Source organism: Canis lupus, chromosome 13 (genome assembly GCF_048164855.1).
Source record: "Canis lupus baileyi chromosome 13, mCanLup2.hap1, whole genome shotgun sequence".
Lineage (NCBI taxonomy): Eukaryota > Metazoa > Chordata > Mammalia > Carnivora > Canidae > Canis > Canis lupus.
The window spans coordinates 61,998,320-62,013,882 of record NC_132850.1 but is presented as its reverse complement, the minus strand read 5'-3'; positions in this window follow the sequence as shown (position 1 = coordinate 62,013,882).

Genomic DNA, 15,563 nt, shown 5'->3' with positions numbered 1-15,563 from the left:
TACATATTTAAAACAGAAACACATACAAAACAATGTCATGTAATGGTTAGTTGATGGAAATGCTGTGACTAGAGGCTTCTTAGAAGAATCTAACGATTCAATGTTCATGGTGACTTTATGTAATGTAATGAACAAAGAATAGCAAGAATTGGCTAATTAAAAGTGGACAAAATACTTTAAAGACAGGACCACATTGAGTATGGTATCTGTTTTATTAGATATTATAGAGCTCATCATAGAGCTTATGCCCTATTTTGTCATATATTTATACACTTATTTGGGATATAGAACATTGTGTTTCTTATCAAAATGTACAGAATTTATATTCAACAGGACATAGAGCAAAAATTTCAACTTAAAAGATTATAGATGCTTATACTTCTGTCTTCTAAGTTATTATTGGTAGTATCTAAAACTTTTTTTGTTAAGGACTTTTTAAAATAACCTATAATTATCACACTACTTCATGGCAATTGGCTCTATGGTGTGGTATCTGGGAACACATGAAGGAGAATGAGAGAACTTTCAATACTTCAATGTTGTTCCTTAAATGTACTGGATTGGAAACCAAATATGTCTACCCACATTGTTTTTAAAGATTTTATTTATTTATTCATGAGAGATACAGAGAGAGAGAGAGAGAGAGAGAGAGAGAGGCCAGAGACACAGGCAGAGGGAGAAGCAGACTCCATGCAGGGAGCCCAACGCGGGACTCGATCCCAGGACTCCGGGATCATGCCCTGGGCTGAAGGCAGACACTAAACCACTGAGCCACCCAGGCATCCCTGTCTACCCACATTTTAAAAGATTGTGCTGGTTGTCTTTCTCTGATTCATATAGATGCAGCTTTATTTATTTAGTAATTTTAAACTTAGGATAAAGATTTCAGGAATCCTATCATCATTATCTTCTTACTATCTAAGCATTAGTCTTTATGAGATCTCAAAGAAAGCTACTGTTAATATATATTTTTTTACCTCTAATACTGTGAATTACTCTTTTTCTTAATCAAAATAAAACAATGAAGGTTGCTTCTGAAGGGTGTATATGTATATATAGAGTTAGCTATTGCTTGGAAGTTTGAAAAGTTTTGTTTTACTTATATTTCCTTGTTTTAACACAACAAAAACTTCTGCAGATCACGAAGGCAAGAAAAGGATGAAAACCTTAGATGACTCGTAAAACTGCTGTTTTTGTTAGTCTAAAATGTCAAAACCCAGCAATTTTATATGGATGCAACTTATGGATCCTCCAGTTGGCCAGCTGGTGGTGAGGAGTGGCTGTTAAAGCTGCCAAATGGAGGCCGGGGTTTGGAAGCAAAGACCATCTTTATCTGCCAAATGTCAACACAAGCCATTGCCTTTTTCTTCTTCTTTTCTTTCTCCCCCCCCCCCCACCCTTCCTTCCTGTCTTTTTGGTAACAATTTTATTGAGATATAATTCATTTACTATGAAATCTGATCATCTTTCTTTAAAACAAGAGAAAAAGTCTATACCTTTATTTATTTACTTTTTGGTAAGTTTAAATCCTTGCAGGATGTGGCATCAGCTGATGCTGTGGCCAGTGGACTTAGCAAGAAGGTTGCTTCAGAATTTGACCTGACCCATGCCACTGTTTCCAAGAGCACAAGTTACTTTTCCCCAGATTACTCTGGTTTTATTCAGTTTGCCACCAGGAGTCACTGTGTTATTCTGCTTTGTCCACATAAGCACATCTCTTTTAGTTTTATATTTAAATTCAATTTAATTAACATATACTGTATTATTAGTTTCAGAGGTAGACTTTAATGATTCATCAGTTGCATGGAACACCCAGTGCTCATTACTTCAAGTGCCCTCCCTAATGCCCATCACCCAGTTACCCCATCCTCCCATCCACCTCCCCTCCAGCAACCCTCAATTTGTTTTCTATAGTTAAGAGTCTCTTACGGTTTGTCTCCTTCTCTGTTTCCAACTTATTTTACTTTTCCTTCCCTTCCCCTATGTTCATCAAAAATCATATGATATTTGTCTTTCTCTGACTGACGTATTTAACTTTGCATAATACCCTCCAGTTCCAACCACGTTGTTGCAAATGGCAAGATTTCTTCTTTTTTTTTTTTCGGGTGGCTGAGTAGTAGTCCATTGTATATATGTACCACATCTTCTTTATTCAACTGTCAATGCACAACTGGGCTCTTTCCATATTTTGGCTATTGTGCACACTGCTGCTATAAACATTGGGGTGCAAGTGCCCCTTTGAATCACTGGTTGTGTACTTTGGATAAACACCTAGTAGAAGCACGTCTCTTGCCTAGATAGAATTCAGTCTCATCGTGAGTATCCTGAAGGTGTTTACCTTCAATTTTAAGAAGAGCTGGGTGCTCCCTCTGGTTTCAGAGACCCCAATTATAGCCAGCAAAAATAGCCTTGGGCCATACCCTTCCAGATATATTTGTGGTTTTAGGAGCCTCCGCAGGCTCCAAGTTGGTGCTAGAACTCATCTAAAGTCTACAATTCGGTGGCTTTTAGAATAATGACTTTTTAAAGCTAATGCAAGGTCAGTGGCTGAGATTTACTCATACGGATGATGACTGTACCAGTCAGTGCTTAACCAGAAAAGCAGAGACAGTAGGAGATACATATTGCAGAGATGTATTTCAAGGAATTGACGTATGATTGTGCGGGCCAGCTGGGCAAGTCTGAGATTCATAGCACAGGCCTTCAGGAAAGGCAGGCTGGAAGCTGTTCGCGTGGCCTAAAGTGGCAGTCCACAGGTGGGATTTGTTCGTCAGGGAAGCTCAGCCCGGCTCTTAAACCATTTGAAACTGATTGACTCTGGCTCATCCAGATTATCTAGCATAGTCTCCCTTACTTAAAAGTCAATTGATTGTTGACTTTAGTCACATCTACAAAATACCTTCATAGCAACAACTAGATTAGTACTCAGTTGAATCACTGAGTAGCGTAGCCAGGTTGACACATAACATCGATCATTACAATGACCTAGAAAAACCTTTTCAACATCTGAGTAGAAACAATGAAAGGATTTTATAGAAAGACACAAAACTGAAAAGCTATTTTATGTGCCAGAACACTCCGCCATGCATTGAATTCTAGTCTTGCTTCTGCTAGCTTTCAAAAGTGGTTAGGGGTTTTGTTGCCATTATTATTATTTTTCTGAGACGTTTGAGAATAAGTTGTAGACTATGATATTTTACTCTGAATGTTTTAGTGTAAATTTCCCAAAGATGGGCATTTTCTTATATAACCACAGTAATCAGAATCAGGAAAATTATAGTAGAAAACCATAACAGTACTAAATTCTATGGACCTTATTAATATTGACAACTGTCCCACAAATTAAAGCAAAGAAAAATAATAATTCAGAGTCTATCTAGAATCATGCATTACATTATGTCATGTCTTTTTAGTGTCCTTTAATGGGATAGTTTCAGTCTTTGTCTCTCATGATCTTGATTATTTTTTTTAAATTTTATTTATTTTAGAGAGAGCATGCATGTATGAGCATTTACACGTAGATTTACTATTTTTACTATTTTCTAGATAGACTTCTACACCAGAGATGTACAAAAAATGTCCTAAGAAGCATAATTTGTTATAACAATAATCAAGAACAACTCAAATGTCAGTCAAAGTAGAATTGGTGAAAACACCTACATTGATCCGTTATGTCAAAGGGTGCAACAACAAAAAACTCAAGCCAACTGAAAAAGCTCCCAGTGGCCAACGCTGGAACAATGAGAGCAAGAAAATAAATTAACAAAGCAGTATTTTGTTATAAGCCAAAGTTAGAATTAGATAAAGGTTGCACACACTGTGAATACACTAACTGCCATTGAGTTGTTCACTTTAACACAGTTAATTTTATTTTCATGTGAATTTCATTAAAAAAAAAAAGGCAATTAGCAGCAGGATTAGCACACTAATAATAAAGTCAATAGGGTAGCATGACATCACTCCACATTCTTCCGTAACAGTCTGTTTCCTTAGATTTCCAGGGAAAAAAAATTCTATGGTGAGAAATAATTGGATTTTGTATGGTAGGGAAATAAGAGCACAGAGAACTGATATTTAGAAATTTGCTGTCTAAGGTATACACTCTCCAGCAAGTATAGTTGGGGTCATATGGACTCAAAGTATTAACAGTTGCTGTTCATGAATAAAGGGGTCTTTCATTTATTAGATTCTTTTTTTAGAAAGTGGGACACTAAAAAGCAGATTGGCAGCTTTTTGCACTTGGACAGGACTTTTAAAATTTTGACTGTTAGGGGGACCCTGAATGTCAGTATCTTTAGATTTTTTTCTCAAGGGCTGGTCAGATTCTTCAAACAAGTAGGTTGTAATTTTTAGCAAATAAAAATATATGGTGCTCCACTAGACTTTATTTCATTTAAGCAAAGAGTAATTTTGTAGCATAAATGTGGCCCAATTATCACTTACATTGACAAAGTATTCGTTTCTCTATCTGAAAATCCAATTTAATTGAGCATCCTATGTTTTATCTGGCAACCATATAGACAAGCTCCTTATAATCTCCTGCTTGGTGTATAGAATTTTTTTTACATCTGTCAATTTATTATTTTTATTTTTTATTAAGTTTTTAGTTAAATTCCAATATGGTTAACATACAGTGTTATATTAGTTTCAGGTGTACAATATAGTGATTTGACATTTTCATACATCACCCAGGGCTCATCCCAACAAGTGCCCTCCCTCATCCCCATCACCTATTAATCCATCTTCCCCCCCACCTCCCCTCTGGTAACCACCAGTTTGTTCTCTATAATTAGGAGTCTTTCTAGGGGCACAGAATTTTTGCCGTAAGCATTCCTAGAGTTAGTGTCAAACAGAAGACTGGAGCTACCATGTTTCTTATATAAGATTTCAATGAAAGCCTCAGTTTTTACAATCACTATCTATTTGATCCCTCAGGAGAATAAACTTCCAGTCTTCTGCTGGGGCAAAGGCCTTTTGGCAACTTAAATCTTCTTAATCAACTTTTAAAATTCTACGTCTAATTTTAGTTCCATGTTTATGCCTACTTTCAGTCCTACCTTCATCCTTACTTCTAGATTTCTAGATGTACCTGTTAGTGTCAATTCCTGATGAGTTTTGCCATCTCTGGTGGCAACTGTGTCTCTTCTAGGCTTTCTCTGCACCCAGTTTAGGATTAAGCCTACTCCATTCTTTTATGACAGTTATCACTTACCATCTCTTTTTCAGCTTTATAAATGCCTCTGTTTGGGGAAGAAGTAGAAGCATATATACATCTTTAAATGTTCTTTAAGCAGAAGTCAGACTGTCTAAGTCTGTTCAGACTCCTATAACAGAATATGCTAGACTATTATGCCATACTGGTTCTAACAACAGAAATTCAGTTCTCACAGTTCTGCAGGCTGGGAAATCCAAGGTCAAGATGCCAGCCGATTTGGTGTCTGGTGAGATCCTGCTTCCTGATTCATAACAATCCATTTCTTTCTGTAAAGTCCTCACTTAGTAGAAGGGTCAAGAAAGTTCTCTGGGGTCTCTTTTATAAGAGCACCAATCTCATTCATTAGTACTCCACTCTCATGACCTAATCACCTCTCCAAGGTCTCATCTTCAAATACTATCATATTGGAGATTCAGTTTCAATATATAAATTTGGGGGGCACACAAAAATTCTATAGCATAGATCTAGATGTTTTCGTAGATAGCATTTAAAAAACACAATCTTAAGTAAACTCTCCCTGACAATAAAAAGTGAGAGAATAATTCCCATTCATCTGATGAGGGAATATAATTTTGATTAAAAAGTCAGAAAAAATATTTTTGAAAATGCATTTCACTTTTTTCACTGATATTAGGAAACCATATCTCAAGCAATTTATTTATATTAGAGTATTTATATTATTTATATTAAAATATTTAAAAATAAACATCTTGAGCAAGTTGAATTTTATACCAGGAATATAAGGATTTTCTTAACCTTTAGGAAATCGGTCAATGTAATTAATCAAAGACACACACACACACAAATATATAGTTATATCAAATAGAAGAGGCATCTGATTAAATTCACCATATCTAGTTAAGAGAAAAATCCACAGATAGGGTACCTGGGTGGCTCAGTCAGTTAAGCATCTGACCCTGGGTTTTGGCTCACATCATGATCTCAGGGTTGTGAAATTGAGCCCGGGTCGTGCTCTGAGCTGGGCATGGGACTTGCTTAAGATTCTCTGTCTCCCTCTTCCTCTGCAATGCACCCCCCAACCCTGTGTGTGTATATTGTCTCTCAAACAAAGCAAAACAAAACAACAAACAAAAAAACAAGAAGAAAGAATAAAAGAAAAGAGAAAAATTCACAGAAAACTGGAAATAGAAAAGTAGGGGCACCTGGGTGGCTCAGTCGGTTAAGTGGTTGCCTTCAGTTCAGGTCATGATCCTGGGTCCTGGGATCAATCCCCGCATCGGGCACTTTGCTCAGCAAGCAGCCTGCTTCTCCCTCTCCCTCTGCCTCTTGCTGTCCCTGCTTGTGTGCTCTCTCTCTCTCTGTGTCAAATAAATAAAAAAGAAAAATAGGGGTAACCTATCTTCCTACCAAATATCAAGACTGAACATCGTATTTATCTACCAATTATCAAAACTAAACTTCATATTTATCATTAAGAGCATTCCAATTCATGTCAAGAACAATGAAAAGGTGCCCCCTATCTCTGGTACTAATCGGATTGTACTAAGAGCTTTAATCAGCTCAGTAGGTGGGAATATGAAATAAAATCTAGCTTTTACTCTTTACAAAAAGAGATAGTCTACCAGGAAAATTCAAGAGAATCTTCAGGCTAATTATTAAAACTACATAAGAGAAGTCAGCACACTGTGATTATACAGTAAATATACAAAAGTGAATTACAACTTTATACATCAGCGGTTTTTTTTTTAATTGAAAATGTAGTTTTTCAAAGATAGAGGAAGTATAAGTACTTAGGTAAAAATCTAATGAAGTTTTAGATTTTTACAGACAAAAATATAAAACTCCATGGAAAGATATACCTGAATAAAAAAAAGTTTACGGCTTGGAGAATTCAAAAGAACAAATAAGTCACTTAACTCCTGATTGATTTTATTTTTACTACAATCCCATTTAAAATTCCAATAGGGTTTTTGTGATTTTTATATGAAAATTTAAAGGCCAATTCAAAAATTCTCATCTATAAGTTAAGGATTAAGAATAACCCACAAATTTGAGGAGGGCAGACAGTATGGATTCACTTTAGCAGATACGAAGATTTATGATGAAGCTGTAGAAATTTAAAAAGTGACAAACCAATGCAAAGTTTGAATACCAGACTAAGGTAATGCAACCAGGAGCTAAGAATGAGACTCAATTGTGTGAAGCCACTTTGTAGATTACAGAAGTGTCATTACAATTCCAGGAAGGACAGATGGTCTGTTCAATACATGGTGCTAGGACAATTTGAGACAGTAAAATTAAATTCTTATCTCACAATATGCATAAATTAATCTCAGACAGATTAAAGGCCTAAATGTAAAAAAGCAACACTTCCAAATACTTAGCAAAAATATTGGAGAAAATATTGTCTCAGCATAGAGGAGGCTTTCTTAAATAAGATGCAAAAAAGCACAAACCAAAAGTTAAAAGAATTGATCATTTGGTTTACATCAAAATTATAAATTTCCACATTTCAAGAGACACAATAATCAAAGTCATATCTTAAGAAAAAAAAATGTTTTCAACAAAGGATTAGCATCCAGAATGTTTAAAGGACTGCAAAGCAATAAGAAAGAAGACAGCATCACAATTCATAGGTGAGTGAGCCCAAACTGATCAATACAAATATGAAATGGCATCATTATTAGCCAGGGGAATATAAGTGAAGATGTGGAAGAAATATTTTATGATCATCAGATTAGAATTTTTTTAAAATCTGAAGATATTAAATATCATTGAAGAAGTGGAGGAACAGGAACTCTCATACGTATTACGAAGGGAAGGGTGTAACTCAGTGCGACCATGTTGGAAAATTACTTGCTTGTCTTTACAGGATGCTCTGGCTTTCAACCCAGAAATTTCACTTCTGGGTACATATGCGTAAGGAAATATATGGCAAGAACCTTCAATGAAGCATTGTTTTTAAGAGAGGAAAAAACTGGAAACAACTTAAATATCAACCAGTTGGATAGCAGATGCATTAGTCGGGGTATTTTTTTTTAATAAATTTATTTTTTATTGGGGTATTTTCATATAGTAGAAAACTAGTCAGCAGTTAAACATGAATGAATAGCACTGTACGTATCAACACTGACAGTGCTATGCGGGACACAGAGAATCATAAATGGGAGTTGAGAAGTAATAGGTACAGTTTAATAGGAGTTTAAAAATATGTATAGGAACAATATAAAATATTTTTATGGATACATATGCATAGAGCAAAATTGTAAAATTATGCACAAAAATGATAATACCAAATTCAGGATGGAAGTTACATGTGGAAAAGAAGAAGGAGATGGAAAACAGCAAAGAGATACAGTAGGCTTTAACTGTATTTGAAATGTCTAATTTCCTTAAAAAAAAAAATCCTCTAAGGCAAATATAGCATGATATTAAGGTTGACAAAGCTTGTGTTAAGTATATTATTCTATAGTTTTTCCATATGAAATATTTTATAAAACAAAATGAAGATACAATTTAGGCATAAAAATGAGAAACTTCAGAGCATAAGTTAAAATATTGGATGTATCATGCCGCAGGTCACTCTAAAAATGCTTCTTTCTTCACTTCTGCTAGTGGGCAGTTTTCTCTGGCCTGCCTCCCTAATGAAGAAAACCCAGTAGCAGAATCTCTCATTGTATTTTAAAAATAGAGATCAAGTCCTGCTAAAGTCAATAGGCCTCTAAGTATTTTTATTGGCCATTTACTTGGCAACTCCATCCTACTCCCAACAGCGCCCATCTCACATCTTCCCACCGTTTCCCTGATTTCTTTCCATCTTGGTTTCTCATTCTTGTTTGGTCACCTGTCCCTAGGAGGACATCGGGTGGGATGACGCGTCCCTAGGAGGACATCCCGGTGTCTGTTCCTTTTCCTCTCCAGGCTCAGAGGACAGGTCCCCTTTTTCAGGAGCTCAGTGCTGCACCCTTAGGCATATCCCGAGCACTTTCTCCCTTCTACTGTATCCTCAGCCTCTTCTCTCTGACTTTCTCACTTTCTCCGTGTCTGTTCTCTTATCTGTAAGATGGAGGCAATACACACTAGTTTCCAATGTTGTTACAAGCATCAAATGAGATCAGAGAACCTGTGAAAATGCTAACTTTTCCTATAACAGCTATATGTCTTCAAGTATTGTGATTTATACTCTAGGTTTTTAAGTGTAGAAAGATTTTATTGGCTCCCTTAGAAAGGTTTTATATAGTATTGTTCTCTAAAATACCTACAGAGAACAGTTGCAAAAATAGATTCATAAGCAGAAAGCAGGAAAGGAAAACAGGATTACATGTATGCCAAGTGTTAAGAGGGAACTGAAGGGAAGATACTTAAAGGTATGAGTTTGCAAAGAATTATTCATTTGATAGTCATTTTGGGTTGTCTTCGCTCTACTTTTTTCCCCATAAGGTGATATTTTCTTCTCTAGAACTAATCAGAAAAATGTTTGAGTTCTGAAAGTACATGTTTTAAAATTGATTTAAAAAAATGACGTATTGTCTTATGTTCAAATTTGTAAATTGATATAGCGCTTTGAATGAACAGCAGGACATAAAAACACTTTTGAACAGGAACAGTATTATGAAGCATTACAGATGCTTCTTTTGGACTAGCTGCTCATTTCCTAAATAGATTTATTTGATAGCTTTTCTCATTTAATAAAAGGATGAATTAGAAAAATATGAACAGATTGTAATAACCAAAAATAAATGAACTTGACAACCTGGAAGAGGAGCAATTGCCAATGGACTGAATAATAATGTAGGAGAACTTTGGCATGAACAATTTATGTATGAATAAGAAAATTCTTGACATTTAAGTTTAGAACAGACTGCCTAGAGTGGATTTTGGAAAAAAAAAATAACATTTTTAATATCCTAAAAAGTATTTTCTAAAATATATTGTCAACTGTGTTTTACCTAACAATTTTAAATATCTTGCTTTTCTCTCCACCTCCTCCCTTCTTCTTTTATTTCTAAAATCAAAAATAAAATCTTGATAAAGAGGACTCTAATGAACACTATAGAACTTATTATTTTGATTCCGTATTACCCCTAAAAAGTGAAAAAGTCCATCTTCGGCTTAAATATCTTGATTACAGTTGGTATCTTTGAAAGTAGAATCATCATCTTTTTAGAATTTTCATTCTAGCTGTTCCTTGCTACCTGTGTAATCCTTTTTTTTAATTTAAGTTTTATTTTAATTCCAGCTTAGTTAACATAGTGTTGTATGAGTTTCTGGTGTACAATATAGTAATTCAACAGTTTGATACAACACCCTGTGCTCATCATGACAAGTGCCCTCCTTAATCCCCATCCCCTATTTTACTCTCTCCCCCCAACCCATCTCCCCTCTAGTAACCATCAGATTGTTCTCGATAATTTAAAGTCCATTTCTTGCTTTATCTGTTTCTCTCTCTCATTTTTTCCCTTTGCTTATTTTGTTTCTTAAATTCCACATATGAATGAAATCATATATTTACCTTTCTTTGACTCTCTAGCTCCATCCATGTCATTATAAATAGCAAGATTTCATTCTTTTCTGTGGCTGAATAATATTCCAGTGTGTGTATGTGTGTGTATCTCACACCTTCTTTAGCCATTTTTATCCATTCATCAAGTAATGAACATTTGGGCCGCTTCTATCTCGGCTGTTATAAATACTGCTGCTACAGACATGGGGGCGCATGCATCCTTTTGAACGAGCGCCCTGCTGCCTGTGTGATCTTGGGCAAGTCGCTTAACACCGACGAACCTCAGATTCCTCATATATAAGAAGAAAATAATAATTCAAGAATATTATGATAATCAAAATGAAGTAATGTCTTTGACAGTATGTTAAAAACTATACATTTTATGAACTATACAAAAATAAGACCTTTACGTGTTACACGGTATCATTGCCTCATTGCAATTGTCCGGAACCACGTATCAGAGCATCTGGGCAATTGAGCTTTTATTTTTCTTTCATACATTTGGCATTGCGGAGAACCATCCAAGCAGCCAGAAGCCAATTCTGCATGAATCTAGTTAAGCATTTAGTGGAGGACCTTAAAGAGGGGATCGACTCTCTTTGGATTGCAGCTAAAGAAGCGAAGGCACAGAAAGGGAGAAACCCAAGGGAAAAGCCACAGCTCACTAACAATTAGAGCAGGACTCGGGGCTCAGGTGTCCTGAATCTTTCCTAATGGCAAACCTTTCATTCTTCCATCCTACCTTCCTTCTCGCAGGATGGGGATACAAACCAGCGTTTATGGACTCTGAGCTCGCTCTCAGGCACTTTCTGTGGGTTCTTCCAAACGACAAGCATTGGTTGAATGGGAATTTAAAGATAAAGATAAAGAAGGCACCGCCATTGCCCACAAGCAACCACCGAGCAATAGAAGAATAAATGTGTCTGAAAAGAGCTGCGATAAACTGGGATATGTGCTTTAATATAAAAAAATTTTTTTTAAAGGGTCAGCACTAATACTAACGAGGGGACCAGAGAGGTCAGCGTAGATTCCTGAAAAAGGAGCCGCCGACTGATTTTCACGGGGACTTGTGTGTGTGTGTGTGTGTGTGTGTGTGCGCGAGCAGGGGAGGGGGTGGACCTGAATGAGAACACCCCAAAGAAGAAAGGACAACGTGTGCGGAAGTAGGGAGGAGGGCGGCCCGGGCTCAGCGGGTGAGCCTCTGCCTTGGGCCCAGGGCGTGACCCCGGGTCCTGGGATCGAGTCCCACATCAGGCTCCCTGCATGGAGCCTGCTTCTCCCTCTGCCTGGGTCTCTGCCTCTCGCTCTCTCTGTGTCTCAATAAATAAATAAAATCTTTAAAAAGAAAAAAAAAAAAAGAACAGTGACGTCTTTGCAGAACAGCGGGCCCGTGCAGCCCAGTGCGGGCGGGCGGGATCCCCAAGAGGAGGGCGAGGAGGGCGAGGAGGGCGAGGAGGGCGAGGAGGGCGAGCAGGGTGCCAGCTGGGGGGTCCCTGAAGGACGATGGTGCGGGTTGCTACTGCTCTGGCTTAGAAGTGAGACGGTCAGATGGCACGCAGATGCCTGTGAATAGGCAACCTGAACCAGCGCTTTAGTATTACCACTCCTCTGGGCATCCCCTGCCCCACAGGTTTGGTCATTTAAAAATTTCAAATTAAAAAAGCAACTCATGAAAAAAAATGTAAGAATCAATATGCCTGTCAGTTACATTAATTTCTGCTGGCCAGCATGTTCAGGGAAAGGGATTTTCAGCAGTAAGCTCATGACTCAAGGAATGTAGGGGCGAGGAGGGGCGAGGGGGGCGAGGGGGGCCGAGGCTGGGCGAGGAGGGGGAGGAGGGCAAGGAGGGCGAGTAGGGGGAGGAGGGGCGAGGGGGGCGGAGGAGGGGGAGGAGGGGCGAGGGGGGCGAGGAGGGGTGAGGGGGCGAGGGGGGGCGAGGAGGGGCGAGGAGGCGGAGGAGGGGGAGGAGGGGCGAGGGGGGCGAGGAGGGGTGAGGGGGCGAGGAGGGGGGAGGAGGGGCGAGGGGGGCCGAGGCTAGGCGAGGAGGGGGAGGAGGGCAAGGAGGGCGAGTAGGGGGAGGAGGGGCGAGGGGGGCGGAGGAGGGTCGAGGAGGGGGAGGAGGGGCGAGGAGGGGCGAGGGGGGCGAGGGGGGGTGAGGAGGGTCGAGGAGGGGTGAGGAGGGTCGAGGAGGGGTGAAGAGGGGGAGGGGGCGAGGAGGGGCGAGAGGGGCGGAGGAGGGAGGGCGAGGAGGGGCGAGGAGGGAGGAGGAGGGCGAGGAGGGAGGAGGAGGGGTGAGGAGGGGTGAGGAGGGTCGAGGAGGGGTGAAGAGGGGGAGGGGGCGAGGAGGGGCGAGAGGGGTGGAGGAGGGAGGGCGAGGAGGGAGGAGGAGGGCGAGGAGGGAGGAGGAGGGGTGAGGAGGGGTGAGGAGGGGTGAGGAGGGGGAGGAGAGGCGAGGAAGGCGAGGAGGGGAGGAGGCCGAGGAGGGGAGGAGGCCGAGGAGGGGAGGAGGCCGAGGAGGGCGGGCGCGGCGCGGGCGCGCAGGGAGCTGCGGGGCTCCGGGCGGCACCGACCCGGGTCAGCGGCTGGTCCCTCCCCAGCGCGGCGGCGGCGGCGGCGGCGGCATCTCCCCGCGCAGAGCCCGGAGGGTTGCAGGGGTCACTGCGGGGGCGACGGGGGGGCGCGGGCCGCAGGGCTCCGCGGCCAGGTGCGCGGCCGGGAGCTCGGGGAGCCACGGGGAGGGCCCAGGTCGCACAAGGGTGGCGACAGCCGGACGGACGCCCTGGGGTCCGCTGCCTAACGCCGGCAGCCTCGGGCCGCATCCCCGGGCGGGGGACCGCGCTCCCGACCCCCAGGGCGCCGGAGGGCCCCACGCGCATCCCGGCCCCCGCTAACCCCGGCGGGGCGCCCCGAGGCCCGGTCACCCCACTTGGGCCCGGGGCCGCCGCTGTCCTCTTGACAAGTGGCCTCAGCAGCACAGGCTGCGTCTCCTGGAAGGGCCGCTGCGGAGGTCAAGGGGTGTCGGGTTCCTTCGCGTCCCTAAGGCAGGCGGGAGGGACTGTGCCTTAAAAATCCATTAATACAGCTGGTCTTTTTTTTTTTTTTTTTTTTTGATTTTTAAAGATTTTATTGATTTGTTCACGAGACACAGGCGGAGGGAGAGGCAGGCTCCCCGCGGGCCGCGTCCTGAGCCCAGGCAGATGCTCAACCCTGAGCCGCGGGGCCCCCATCCAAGCCCATCGCTCGTCAAAGTCCTCAGTTTCCTGCTCCGAGGCTGAGCAGCCGCGCCCCCGCCTTAGTCCGCGCGCTCCGAGGAGCAGAACCAACAGGATGCGCGGCCCAAAGCGCTGCAGCCTGGGCCCAGGGCAGTCGGCGGGCACCAGCCTTCTCGCTGCCGGGGCCCAGTTTGTTTCTGTGCAGGCCTCGGCCGTTGGACCAGGCCCGGCCACACTGCAGAGGGCGATCTGCTTTACTCGCTGATTAAAATATTGATCTCATCAAAAAAAAAAAAAAAAAGAAAAGAAAAAAAACCCTTTCACAGCAACATCCAGAATAACGTTTGATCAAACACCTGGGTGCCATGGCCCAGTCAGGCTGACGTGCAAAGTTGCCCATTGTACCATCTCAAAAGCATGTTCCGAGAATTAAATGATTTAATACGCGGGAAACACTTAGGACAGGGCACCTCACATTCATTGACTACTAAATCCTATTATTTTGTGGTTGTTACTATTCAAGCAGTTACTCAGCGTGGCATTGGAAAAAAAAAATGCTGTTTTATAGCTCGTATAAGGAGGATATGAGACATTTTAAGTGATCATGAAAAATAGCAAACGTGATGGAGATAAGAGCTTCCTAGTAAATTGTCGGATGTTCGCATTCAAATTGAACCTTTGTCAAGAGAAATACATTTAGGTATCTATCCCAAAGCAAATAGACTGGAAAAAAAAATTTCTTTTACAGAGCTTTCCTTGGCACTTTTAGAGATACAACTCTTTCTTTCCCCGTGGCTAGAAAAAGCCCAGTTCCTCAGATCGGATCAGGAAAAGTAGCTTGCTTCCATTTAAAGCTCAAATCTGTTCCTCGTCTTTCTCTCTCTGTTTTGCTACTGCTGGGAAATCAGTGTAAAATTAAGGCCCAGCTCGTAAAGTCTTAGGCCGCGGCAGAGCTACATTATTCACACTTAGTTCAAATGAAGAAGTTCGTGACAACCAGAGAAGTCCTGAAAGATCCACAGGTCCCAGGAGGACTTGGCTTTCTGCCCCATAGATCATTCGAGAACGTACCTGGGGCCACCCTGCCCGCCCCCTGTCGCCTGGTCCTGGGGATCCTTTGCTGCCTGCTCGGCTGCCCGCCTGCGGACCTGACCCCTTCGCCCAGAGCTCAGAGATGAGCAGGTGCTCGCTGGCGGTGATGTGCCCTCCCTTTCTTCATTAATTGGGAATTCCCTCAAAGCTTTTTTTTTTTTTTTTTTAATTATACTTTGTCGGGAACTCTCTACTCAGATTCCTTAATAAGCCATCTCTTTGCTCAAACAATTTTCTGACTTTCCATTTATTTCAAGATGGTTTGAAATTACCATCTTATATTATAAACACCCTTGGTCCCCCCCACCCCCCCACCGCCCATGGACATTGAATTGCTTGCTTTCCCCTCTCTGGCATCTGGGAGTTCATCCCACGTGTCGATCACTTTGAAGCTTTGGGTATGAAAAAGCGTTATTCTGCTGCTTTCCTTTTGTCCCAAGCTCTTTGTTTCTCAGCCTTATTAATAGTTAATCTTACAAAGGCCTCTGCTCGCTTTGCAACTGTAGTCATCCCTAGGTGGGTGTTGGTGTAACGCAGCCGGCCAGGGTGAGGAGGGGCAGGTGGAGTGGCTGCTCGACTG